The sequence below is a fragment of the Epinephelus fuscoguttatus genome, linkage group LG16, assembly GCF_011397635.1.
Source record: "Epinephelus fuscoguttatus linkage group LG16, E.fuscoguttatus.final_Chr_v1".
NCBI classification, from domain to species: Eukaryota; Metazoa; Chordata; class Actinopteri; order Perciformes; family Serranidae; genus Epinephelus; species Epinephelus fuscoguttatus.
The window spans coordinates 17,947,334-17,961,137 of NC_064767.1; the positions used below are offsets into that span (position 1 = coordinate 17,947,334).

Sequence of the window (13,804 nt, forward strand, 5' to 3'; positions counted from 1 at the left end):
TTTGTTTGTATTTTTTGCCTGTAACCCGGACAGTGTGGCTTATTTTAGTTGGATGAAGGCATCCGGATTTGTCTGTGCTTTTGTGTGTCAGTGTGCGTGTGAGAGGTCCCAGTGTGTGTGTGTGTGCGTGCGTTTGGACTGAGGGCCCCTGCTGCTGTTGTTGTTCTGACTCTCAGTTGGAGCGCAGGTGTGAGCCTGGAGCTAGAGGCTCTTCTGGGGCTCTAGACGGCTTGAAAGGTTAAATCACCCAGAGAGAAGCAACTTCAGACAGCAGCAATATACAGTCAGTCAGACGACAGGCCTGCAGGTGTAGCTTTAAACAACTGCTTCTCATGTTTTATGCTAATGGTCTGCTGTGACAGTATGGACAGGCTAATAATGTGAACACAAATTTCACTCTGGGGGAACGTCTCTGCGCTGAAGAATTATTTTGGTGTCCTTCTACCTGTACTGCACACAGTTAATTGCTATAGGAGTTACACCTCAGTATCAGTGAAGGAACATGGCTCAGGAAACGTTGCGGAGCTGCTTCTCTTAGCATTTCAGTGAATCAGGTGTTAATGGTCGAGAATCTTATACCCCATTTACACCCAGTGTGTCTCAGGGAGATTGAAGAGCAGTCTGCTATTTAAAAAGCTAAATGTAAATGCATCAAAGAAGAACTCAAGATATGCTGAAAGCTCTTAAACTTCTAGCTAGATGTTGAAAACGTGTAAATGCATTCGCCTGTACAGTAAACGCTCTGTGGAACTCGCCCTAAGTGGGGAATATTCAACTTACTTTGCAAGAGGGCCACGTTTGCATATGACAGGAGGCCACGACCCACTTAATAAACAAACAATAATATTTATCAGTATACATAATAAATTAATTGGCTGTTTTCAACCTTCATTTGCTGTTCACAGGCCTTGACCTCTGTCGGGGGTTCAGGGAATCCCCCTGGCACTTTTTTAAATGAAGCTCAACTTTGATGCATTTTTTTATGTATTATTGGGAACATTTTTATATTAAAAGTAAACAAAATATTTCCAGTGTGAGTCAGTTTATTTTTATCATGAATTAAAGTAGCTGGTGGGTCACTCGACACCATATTGTGGGCCATATGGCCGGAGGCAGGGGTGGGCGATATGGCCCTAAAATAACGGCATATATTTTTGAATATTTTTATAATAATGATATGCTTGACAATATGACACATTAGTAAACAAACAGCAAAAATAATTTATTTAAGAAAATAGAATTACAACAAAATAAGTGATTTAGTTTTACAGTTTGCCTTCAAATATTCAGTAAAAACGAAACAAAAATGATCTAATTTCTTTAGTTTGTGAACAACAACAGTAACTCAGAGTGAGATTCTGTATACAATATTAATATTTCAACAAAATAAAATCTACCACAAATTACACATTTAAACATTTATAAAAAATGTCCCCTGGGATCTATATATATAAATCAACAGGTGATTTCTTTCTTTTAGCAAAATCCTAAATGACTGAGTTGGTTTTTTTTCTCCACTTGGACCTTTATGCTCTGCCATTTCTCCTCTAATCATCACACTGTAACCTGTGACAGGCTGTTATGATACCACAACTGTCGCACATTCACATATGTAGTTTTTGTTGAGCTGCGAGCAACACGTAAGTTTACATTACCAAAGGTTTATGACAAAATCACTTGATGACACCGAATCCTGTGGGTGCTGCGAGAGAGCAGAGGAAGAGACGCTGTGCTGCTGCCAGAGGAGCCGCTGAATGAGATTCTGTATACAATATTAATAGATCAACGAAATAGAATCTACCACAAATTACACATTTAAACAGCTCCCTAATACAAAAAATTTACCCTGGGATCTATATATATAAATCAGCAGCTGATTTCCTTCTTACTTGAGAGAGCAGACAGAGAGACGCTGTGCTGCTGCCAGAGGAGCCGCTGAATGAGTTCCCTCTGAGCAGTATCTCGCTAAAGGAGTCTGAGAAGTCGGGGGCCGTTCATAAAACATTCAGGACGCCACAGTTTATTCCACACTACTGAAGCTGCTCCTCTTTTTGGAACCACCGCGGAGTCTGTAGTAATTTCACTTTCAGCCATGCTTGTTGTTGCCGTGGGTAACAGTATGACGTCAATATGTCAACAAGTCAAAATATTGCAAGTTTCACGGTATGAATTTTTCATATGACATTATAAAGTATACCGCTATTATTGTGAGCAAGATGATATGGCACACCACTAGCCGTATGGCCATAAGTTATGTATCACTGCTTTAGGGTCTGTCCCCTGTGTTGCTGGCAGCTAAAGTTACGCTGACATTAAGCATCATTCTCCCCATCACTTGAGACAAAGGCTTTGTTCAGACTTCCAGCGCAAATCTGTTTGGCACATCAAGATATGACTGACTGACTGACTGACTGACTGACTGACTGACTGACTGACTGATTGATTGATTGATTGTGACATTTCAAACCACATTTGGATGTGGTTTGAAATGCAATTTCAATCAGATTTTTACAGATGCATCTCAGACCAGACGCTCTGGACACTCAATGGATTCCAAAGTGTCTTTTGCGTCACTTTCAACATGATACACGATGATGACATGAAATCCAGAGCGAAGGAAGTGCGAAGCAGAATCCACGCCGCTATCAGCAGAGCACTGTGAAGTTCTGCAGCACGACTTGACTGCACGATGGACCATCTTTTCCATGCTTCCTCCTTGGAAAGCTGTATCAACACTGTAGCTATGTAGCTACTAATGCCTACATTGTTACCACGGCAAGCTATGCAGATAGGTTGATGACGTCTGGACACACAAATCTGATCAAATCACTTGCAAACAACAGTGTGGACAGTCTGTCTGATAGATCTGATTTGAGAAACAAATCTGATTTGCCTGCAGTCTGAACGTAACCGAAGAAACAAGACAAACTTTAATCCTGCTTGTTATTCTAAATACAATTCACCTATCTATGCTTATATGTAAGTTAATGAATAGTTAATAGTGCTAGCTGTAACTGCTAACAGCTAATGGTTGTAACTAACCTGCTGAAGTGCATTAGATATTCGTCCTCTGGTGTTTGTGGCAGTTATTAAACAGGTGCATCACCACCTCCCTCTGACTTGGAGTAGGGCTTACCCGGATTTGCAAGCAGATTTGTGTGAAAAGATGGATTACAATCAGATTTGTGATCAGGCCAATGGAGGAGCATATATGTGACTAAGTGTAAATGGAAGTGCCTAAAAACTCATCTGGATTTGATCTACTTGACAATTGAAATGACAAGTGTAAATGAGGTCTCACACATGGACGGTGATCACTGGAAGATGTTGCTTGGGAGGAACATGAAAGTTAATCCTCCGCAGATGAAACTGGAGCATGTATGACTCACACCGGCTGTTTTTATGGACTTATTGATCTGATGAGCTTGATGATCTATCTATGGAAGAGGAATTCTGAAATGAGTCATTTCTGACACGGTGTGGAAAATCTTGCCTTGAGAATCAGAGTCAAAGAGTGAGGAACAAGAAGGTTGATACAGATTTAAAGGTGGAGTTTAGTTTGGTTTTCCCAGTGCAGAGATCAGGTGAGGTCCAGCAGTCTAGGACACACACCGTGTAGCCATTTATAGCCAAAATACCGTACTTACTAAAGCTGAGCAAACATGAAAGAGAAGGTGCGACTGACCTTTCATCCAAGAGGGACTGATTACTGTTTTTTAATTGGATGGGAAAGAAAATACATAGCAGCAGAGCACACTACATGGCTGGCAACAAGTGCAAGGGCCGGGTTACAAGAGTAGAATACAGTGCTTAATACGTATGGATCACTGTTTTTATTTATGGAATGCTAATATTAGCTTGTTTAGCAGTTTATACATGCAACCTTGACCACAATATTTCCTGCCCTACCTGCTTTCGTCATGTAAATTTTATTTTGCCGATTCTGGTCTCACTGCAGCATGAGGCAGACACTGACTGAGTGGCAATGAAGTTTCTGTTTGCTGACCTCCATCCTCCCAAAACCAATCTTAATTTCATGCGCCATGAGAAGTGGATGATAGTGAAAACGCTGCGATATTCTTTATCATTTATACACTATAATTCTTCTGCCCTCATTATACGTTAAGGTGCTTACCTTTGCCGCGAGCTAAACACACCTCTAATAGAGGTTGAAGACGAGATGGCCTTCAAGTCATTTGAATTTTTCAATATTTAACAACTACAATATTTCCTTAGCCTTAAAGGTGGAGTCTAAGTTATTGAGAAAGACTGTTGATACTTGACGTTAACATACAAACATATACACTCCGCCCATCAGTGCTCCTTCAGAAGCTACTGTTATATCTCCCATGTTACTTATATTTCTTTCTATTTCCCCAATAAGACAGAGTGCTTTTTGCAGCTTGCTGTGTCTCTTTTTTAATTCCTGTCCTTTAGTTTAACGACTGTTTTGCTGTGAAGTAAACTCACTGATGTGTTCCGTAAAATCTGCATAAACATGGAAAAGCAAAAGGCACTTGCTCCGGCTCTGATTGAGGTTAAGAGGCTGTTTCCAAACAGTGTAATGAACACAGAAATGGTGATCAGTGTGGGTACGTGATTCAGGAGACACAGGGAGGACCAATAGCTGGTCCAGGAGTTTCCCCAGGATGATGGTCGAGATGGTGACACTTTGACAACCTGCTGTTAATGGTCTGGACTGAACAAGGCTGGTAAATCATTAGAAAGTCAAAGTCAAAGTCCATTTATTTGTCTCCCTTGGGAGAAATTTGGATTGGAGACAGGGTACTGCTGCTTTAAACAGCACGAAACATACAAACAAAAATACATAAAAGACAGTAAAACATTCAGCTATCTGGTTACATTCTGGTAACCAGATAGGGACCAATGTGCAAAAAGATATTTGCTCATCTGAGCTGTGCAATTTGCCATGCCTTCTCGTTGAAGTTAAAGTGCTGGTACACATAGAAAGTAGAAAGTAGTTAAGGCTATTTGTTCAGATTTGTCTTGCAGCCTGACTTGTAGGGTGGCGATGAAAGTGAGCTAATGTTAGCTCAGTACACACCATGTACCCTGCCATTTTTTGCCATTACCACTATAGAGGGCTCACCTCTCAATTCATCTGATTGGATAATGAGAAAAAAACACAACGACGTCGTGGCTTTTCCGGCTAGAGTTGAAGTTTTTTAAACTCAAGGCGTTCAGGGTGCTCCAGCAAATTCAGGAGGTGCATAGGTGCATGCAACACAGAAGTAGTGAGCAAAATACTTCACTCTCATTGAACACAATTACAAAAAAACATAAACACACCCCGGCTGCGAAAACGGGGCCTTCAGAGCCGTACACATAGCGTGTCTCTGGGTGCTACTCGTGCCTTTTCTGTAAAAGCTTTCAAGAGTGCAGTGGCAGGTTGCATCTGAGGTTGCTAAGCAACCGTAACAAGCACCATATCATAGCCGATTTACCTGGAATGCTGAGTGCAGAGCTGATCTTCTTCCCGGCGCTGTTTGTGTGCAGGCCTATTGTCCGTGGGACAGATATGTAAGCTCTGGCAGCTCTGCACTAAAATGACAAACTTCTCCATATTTACCACAGACTAATATTTTCGGAAGACGGGAAAAGATGTCTGTCGGCTTTATTGGTTGGTCCTCGTCACATGACATGTGGTGCCCACTGCTGTGTTCTAAAAGTTGAATTCTGTTTATCTCAGGGTGCTACAGTGGCGCTCTGGTGTCAGCATTACAAACCATAAATTTGAGGGTGCAAAAAAAAAAGTGGCATGTGTCCGGCCCATTACAGAGCCAGGGCTGTGCATAAACACAAGTGCACACATACACAGAACGGACAACTAGCGGATAGTCATGGGACATTTGCTAAAGTGGACAATAAGTGTATTTGATTAGAATCGCAGCCTGCACCTTTAACCAAGTGCTTTGAGTGCCTATACATAGCCATAAAATACTTTATAATGATCTCGTTGCTACAGGCAGACAAAGTATTTTAAGAGCAGATATTGCAGAGAAAACAAATTAATTATGTTGTAAGCCAGTGTTTTCCTCTTGTGTTCAATATAAACATTTGACAGATGCGTTCATGGAAAATGTGTCCCTCGTTATGTTGATAAAAACACAATACAGGCAGCATTATGTGCCCCTTGAAACACATTTGCAGCCGCAAATTTGTAATATATAGGTAAAATGTAATTTCAGAGAGAGGGCATTGCATTAAAAGAAACAAAGTGTCACCAGAGAAAGAACAAACAAAGCTACAGGAAATGAAGTACGTACTGTATAATGTTCCAACAAGGGCATTTAAATGGTTGATAAAAGATATCTGTCAATATTTGCCTGGTCACAGATCTGACTAAACGACGGGTGTACCAATGTTAAACTGCTTTGGACTGTGCTAGTATTGGTTGCTATTAGCAACAGACTGTTAAACGAGACTAACTGCTGATGGCAGAATAATAAGACTTTATGTGTGCTGTCCACAAGGTTGGAGGAAGTGTGCAAAGGATTAAGACTAATATTCAGGACACAAAGACTAATATGTGCTCATTGAGTTGTAATTCTTTAATTTATATGGCATAATATTCAAAACTTGGCAGAATTGTTTGTCTACACAGGAGCCGTGCAAAGAGAGAATGATTTGTAATCCCTGGGCCACTCATCGGTGTGATTAATGTTTGCATGGCTATGCATCTTTTCCTCCTATAATGAACAGTTTCTCGACAGATCTCACAGAAACAGAGCTGAATGCAGGACTCCTGCAGAGTAAAAAGGCTTCTTGTCACAATAATTGGCGTCTCATAAAAAAGAAGAAGAAAAAAAAGAACAAGATTGGCATACACACATATGCAACGTGTGTGCGCAGTCATGCTGGCATGTAGTCACTCGCTCAAACACAGTCACAGAAACATGTATTCATCACATCCTGGCAAAGCAGTCGGGGGGAATTATCACTCCGGCTTCGCACGGTATTTTCGGGTGCAGAGATTTGATGTTTTTGCCTCGACGGGTTGCAAAACATCAGCTTTGACTGACAGAAGGCCTGATGAAATTCAACAATGACACAACAAGTTATTTCTTCTTGTCGTCAGAGGTGAAAAACAAAAATACTCATACTCTTTTTTTTTTGTAGTAATAGTAGTGTACACACTATTCTCATCCAGCAGGGTATTATCTTGAGATATTACGAGACTAAACCTGGCTGACAATGTGTGACATTTTGTGTTCTGGGAGTATTTGACTGCCTGACGATTGCGGTTCTGATTTCAGAGTGCAGTTTGAGTCCACAGAAGCAGCTGTACAGAGAAATGTGTCACCTGATACAACCTGTACAAGAGCCCTAAAAATAACCTACCTGCTGATAAATTGCAAACACACTTCATTTCCTCCCTTTGATTTTCTACAGCCGGGCAGAGTGAAATTTATCAGGTTATTCTGACTGATTTCCTCCGTGGCGAATAGTTTCTGGTTGATTGTATGTAATGACAAGGACAACAAACAATTAAAATGAGAAAACAATTTATGCTTAAAGGTGTTATTTTTAAATTGGTGTTCAGATGCTGGGAAATATACAAATATGGTTTTCCTTATCTCCCCTACAAAGGAGTGGTTGTCCTCACCATTGACGTCATGAGCTCAGGTAGCAGCACTTCAGTCATGACACCATGAAATGAAGTCTGAGCAGAAAAGAAGAATTCCGTTTAATGAAAAATGTTTTGAACAAAAGACAGGAGCCTGTTGGATGATTAAGAGCCTTGAAAAAGAACAATATATTAACAGAGTTTGCTTTATTTTCCCAAGATAAAACCCACTGTTCTTTGGTTCCTATTCATATTGTGTCTTTTCTCGTCTACCATTCATTAACTCCTCCTCAGAGATATTTCACCTTTCTTCTTGGCCTGTGACCTGCATCCTCAAATCACTATTTTAGACGCCTTGATACATGAAATGAAAACACGTTTATTTCACCAAGGTTTGCCATCACTCATTTATTCCCATGATCAAAATATAGCGTACGCCTGTTTCTCCCATCCATTAGTGATGTAAGATCTGCTCACTCTGCACCATGTGTAACACTCGCCATCAGTGATGTATGCCAGTACTACTTAAGCCCATTAATCATGAGTCATAAGATTGGATTGCACTTCTCTTTGTACTGTAAAACATGTTCCCACAGATGTACCGTGCTCTCCTTACTTCCTTTATATATCCCAAATAAACTGTATTCTCTGTTGAGCACAGACCCCCCCTATGCTTTGTTTAAACCTATATTTGACACCTTAAAGCAACCTTTACTATTAAAAGAGCCATTATTGTCCAAAAAAAGAAAAAAAATCTGTCAGGAGTCGCTAAACATATTTGAATAAAGGTAACAGCCTCTTAAGTCTAATTTAGTCCGTCAATATTATGAAGAGGTCTAAATAAGCAGTCATTAATATGATTTACTACATGGCGGCTACTCTACAGTGGGCTATTTATAATTATTTAGTGGTGGTGACAGCAAATAAATCTGTCCACACACACTATTTAATCCCTTGCTTTCCCCCAAGACTTTTCCTTTTTTGGAGACTCCAGGCTCGCCACTGCTGCTAAAGTTCAGCAAGATTTAGAGGAAAAGGCACCAGCTCCGGGACCAAGATATATGACACATTATTCAGCTGATGACCTGTTGAAACATTATTCAATCTGATGTATAGGCGACACATTTTTACAGTTGTAGAATGCAATTATCACTTTCGGCCTACAACGATGACGAATGAAAATCTGAATGTTGAAAAAATTGGCAGCCAATGGAGAGGACAAATATATTTTATCTCTTATCTGTAGTGCTGTTTATTAATCTAGATTGTTTTGGTGTGAGCATAGACTGTAAAAACAATATAGCCACTGTGATGTCACCAATGGATTTTTGGACTTTTGAAGCCCTGAGTATGGCATTTTGGTTGTTGCCATCTTTGTTTTTTGGAGCCAGAGGTGACCATGCTTGGGCGAGAAGCCAGTGCTGTGGAGGAGCAAGAGGTGGATCTGAGTGAGAAGCCAAGAACACCATCAACAGAAAGTCTGTCACTCAAAGTGGCCAGCCTTAATAAAATGTAAATGGGTGAGTTATCCCCGTACAGTTGTCATAAAGAGGGAAATAAGCTATAGAGACCAAAACTGTTTTTTGTACCAGGCTGTAAACCACTTTAACATGGGGGTCTAAGGGGACTAACTGGCCTCTGGAGCCAACCTCAAGTGACCATTCAAACTGGCAACAACAACTTCTGTGTTGGCTTCATTTTTCAGCCCTGAAGGCTGCTGTTTGGGTGCGAGTTCCCGAATGTTGGAGATATTGGCCGTGGAGATGTCTGCCTTCTCTCGGAATATAATGGAACGAAATAGCACTTGGCTTGTGGTGCTCAAAGCACTTAAAAAATACCTTTAAAAGAACTCAACAGCAATGTCTCTTCCCAAACATCGTGACCTGTTTACTCAAGATAATCCACAGACCTTGTTGTGAGCAGTTAGCTCAGGTAGGAACTATTTTATTTTTGGGATTTTTGCCTTTATGGTCGTACAGCTGGAGACTGACAGGAAAGGGGACAGAGAGGAGGAGGTTGACATGCAGGGAAGGGGCCACAGGTATGGAATCAAACCTGGACACTGCAAAGATTCACCCTACAACAGTGGTTCCCAACTGTTCCAGCCGTAGGGTCCAGCTTTCTCCTGAGTCATTAATTCGAGGTCCCACAGTTTATTACATTCAGTGTTGTAATTGTGTTTGGCCATATCGTTGAGCTAGTTTGCTGTCTCTGTCAAGTGGCTGTCCATTAGTCACTCACTCTACAGCAGGAAAGAGCACTTCAAAACAAAAGCTCTGTACTGGAAATGTACTGCACATAAAAATAAAGTGCGTTTTTTTCCCCCAAACTTGACACGATTGCGAGTCACTAGCGGTCCATTCAGAATGGGCCCATGACTCACTTTTGGACCGCCACCCAACAGTTGGGAATTACTGCTCTACCAGGTGAGCTAGAGTAATGGTAGATGGTAAATGGACCTGCATTTATATAGCGCCTTTCTAGTCATCCAACCACTTGAAGCACTTTTTACACTACGAGTCACATTCACCCAATCACACACATTCATACACTGGCTACCATCAGGGTGCCATGTGCTGCTCAGTTTTTAACATACTCACACACCAATGGAAGCGTCGTCTGCAGCAATTTGGGGTTCAGTATCTTGCACAAGGATACTTCAACATGCAGACTGGAGATCTCGGGGATCAAAGCGCTGATCCTCTGATTGGTGGACAACCCGCTCTACCTCTGAGCCACAGCTGCCCCTAGAGGTCACCCCGGAACTATTTTTTTTCTAACGAACTTCATCCGGCCGATCGTATCACAGTGCAGAAGGAAGCATTTAGTTCCATAGTATTCAAGAGAAGGCAGACATCTCTACGAGCGATATCTCCAACACTCTGCAATTCACACCAAAACAATCTAGACTGATAAATAGCACTACAAGTAAAAGTTAAAATGTGTACTTTTGGTTTCGGGTTGAACTGTCCCTTTAACCGAGAACTTCAAGTGACAACACTGTTTTTAAAATAGCTTTAGCTAATGGCGCATGCAAATGATCTTTGTGGACGATCAGTCATGACGGGTGACATTGTCACGACAACTAACACGTCCCTCCAAGAGACGCTGCTCTTTGAATGACTTCGGTAGATGCTATCAGAGAGTATGACGAGGTCAGCTTAATTTGACTTTTAAATAATAATGATTCTTATTCATAAGATTGACAGTGTTTACTTGTTTGCTCCGGAATGTGAGTCATGTAAGCAAATCTGCAATCACAGAGCAGACTTTACTAACTCCGCTCTCCTTTTGGAATAATGGGACACTTATTTAGTCTGACCAAACTCCAGTTTTCTAAATGTGTGCATGTTTATGATGAACTTCCAAACAAGATCGGCCATAATTGATGAGTAAAGGTCGTGAGTGAGGTTTGTTAATGTTACAGAGATGAGTGGTAAATGTTGTTTTTATCTTCCCTGAGGCAGAGAAAGCTAAAAGCACGCTTTTAAGAATACTGCTATTCAATCAGCCTCTGACAGGAAGTTTCCGACTGAAATTTAACAAGCCGTCTTTGCTTAGTGTTAGATTTATGCATTTAAATATTATGACTCCCACATGTCTAGGTGTCTTTTCATTTTTATAGTGGACAATGTTGAACATAGATGGTTTTTATATTAAAGTCTTTATATACCACTGAAATAGAAAAACCAAATATAACCGCAATGAAATATATTATTCTCCAGTAACAAGAGATGGGTTGTCCTCCGTGCTCTGAACAGCATAGCGTGGGTGAGCATGGTGGGTGGATGGCGGGTGGCATGATGTTCAGCTCAATATTTCTCAAGCAGCTGCTGCTCCAAGTCCATGGAGTCCTGTCTCCCACATGGGCTGAACATTGGCAGATCTGGCAGCTGGAGACTGCATCTGATTAAGCCAGCCTTTTTTCTATGCTGGAATTCACTGAAATGTGAAAGCTGTGATAGTAGCACACGCTGGCACCCTCACTAAGGACACGCAATGCTCCAGGTAACAACAAATCATGTCAGTCAAAAGGTGCAGGAATCGTACGCTGCATTTCAATATGTGTTCTTCAATATTTACACTTTCCATTTTAAGGTGAAAAAGTGCAGTACACAATAGGCCTTTACCATCCCCTACACACACTCCCTATCCACTTGCACTTTGTTTCCGTGTTAACATGGAGTGCCAGCCACATTAAGTTCCATCCCAAACCAACTAGTGAGGAAAGGAAGTGGGTTATAAAAGCCTACAGCAGTGAGCCTGCACCAGTGCCAACATACAGACCATGTGCAATGCTAAGTATGTTTGTCATGGAAGACGCTGACGACCCTAACACACATCAACCTTCCCAAATTAAGATAGACATTTAATATTGTCATACAAATGTTAACATATCAAATGCTGCATTGTATTCAGGATCAAATATACACCTCTCTAGTCTCTATAAAATGGTAGCCGTGTTTACTTTATGGTAAAGTGTAACAGGAACTACTTTAAAAATAAGCAAAACATCAGAGTGAAAAATGAGAGGATGTTTGCAAAAGTTAAAGACAAGAAATATCACCAGTGACTCTCAGCAGCACAAATTAAATTAATGTGATAAAATTACATATGAGGAACATAAAATGGGAGTAATTTCACTTTCTCCATGATTACCATATATAACAACAGCTCCTTTTTCTGCCGCAGAGAGGGAAGTTTGTCCTGAAACTTGCCACTGTGTGTTGTGTCTCGATGTAGGGAGCTTCATTCAGCTGTGAACGTGATTACAAACGAAGTGACACTCCAGGACAGGGTGGGAGTGGGTAGGGTTCGGTTTTAGAAAGGCCCTGTAACCCCGTTTCCACCAAACACTTTCGGTATGGTACCTTTTAGAACCAAAAGTAACCCTCAGACATGGTACCTAGACCCTAGCGTTTCCACTGCAAACAGTACTCTTTCATGTGGGTGGGGTTGTCACTCACTGCTTCGTCCAGTACTCACTGTATTTCCTCTTTTATCAGTCTGCACCTTGCATTTAGTCCTTCTCAGGCAAGCTCAGGGGTTTAGTGTTGCCGGAGCCCACTGCAACAACGCTTTGCGGCGCTATTTTATATGCAGTTCACATAACCTGGTCGAAATTGACATATATAAACACTTGAAGATCCACTCATTACTAAAAGTGTATGTCATATCAAAACTAAGGTAATGCTCAAAGTTGTCACAGCAATTTAAAGTGTGTTGATGGATTCACGTCGTCAACATCGTTCACGAAGTAAATGTTCCACCTTAAGAGTCGCCGGCAGTCAGCCCAGTGAATTAAGCTCTATGTCTCAGACTCCAGCTGCTGCAAGAGGCAGCAAAACATGTTTTAATCTTACAGTAACAGTCTACTAATAAAACTTCCCACAGTATGAACAGTGGTTACATGAGCCTCAAAACCAGCCACAGCTCAGCCCTGAGCAGAGTGACCGTCCTCTACTGACCAATCAACAGACTGCAGTGTTCACAGCTCCACCTTTTAGTACCAGATCTGTGTGCTGGGTACCCCAACAGAGGGGGGACCAAAAATGGGAATAGTATGTAACGGTACCATTGGTACCATCCACAACTTTTTACAGTGGAAACGGGAAAAAAAGCGTACCGAACCGTACCATATTGCTTGGTGGTACAAGTACCTTGATGGTGCTCTCACAGCAATGGTTGACATCTTGGCCACATAGTGGAAGGGGGGGGGGACCACCAAATTTGTGAAAATGGTGGCTGAGGAAGCTGCAGCAGTTGCAGTCGCTCCGGTGAATAAGCACCTGGCAAGCTGGCAGATAATTTGGCAGGTGACATTTGTGTTCTAATGTTAGCTGTAATGCTCCATCCAGTTGCAGTCTGTCATTAAAAAGAAGAAGAAAAAGAATGTTGTCATATCCTGTAAGTGCACAACAGCTGTGTTTGATTAGAGACACAACCTGTAGAGATTCAAGCATTATGCAAGTAAGTACATTTAGTACACAGTGTACTATGTGGATATGTACTAACAGAGTATCCCCAGTGTAAGTCACTTGGATCAGTGTATCTGTATTTCCCTCACTGTCCTATGTTCCCTAAGGCCTCAATAATAATAGTAATTAGATCCACAATTATGAAGAGAATCCCTCTTATGTTTTCTTTTTTCTTTGGGCTCCGTGACACTGTCTGGCGTAAATGACCTGTCCTGCTTTCTCACGCTCTAAAGAGCTC

General features: G+C 41.3%; 2 protein-coding genes across 3 annotated transcripts in view; one reads left to right on the forward strand and one right to left on the reverse strand.

Annotated features, from left to right (window-relative positions):
- The window catches only part of LOC125903271 (bifunctional 3'-phosphoadenosine 5'-phosphosulfate synthase 2-like), a 275,592-nt gene that overhangs the window by 179,665 nt on the left and 82,123 nt on the right, over positions 1-13,804 (reverse strand). The gene's annotated exons all lie outside the window — the stretch shown is intronic.
- The window catches only part of LOC125903270 (cGMP-dependent protein kinase 1), a 143,507-nt gene that overhangs the window by 68,839 nt on the left and 60,864 nt on the right, over positions 1-13,804 (forward strand). The window lies entirely within an intron of this gene.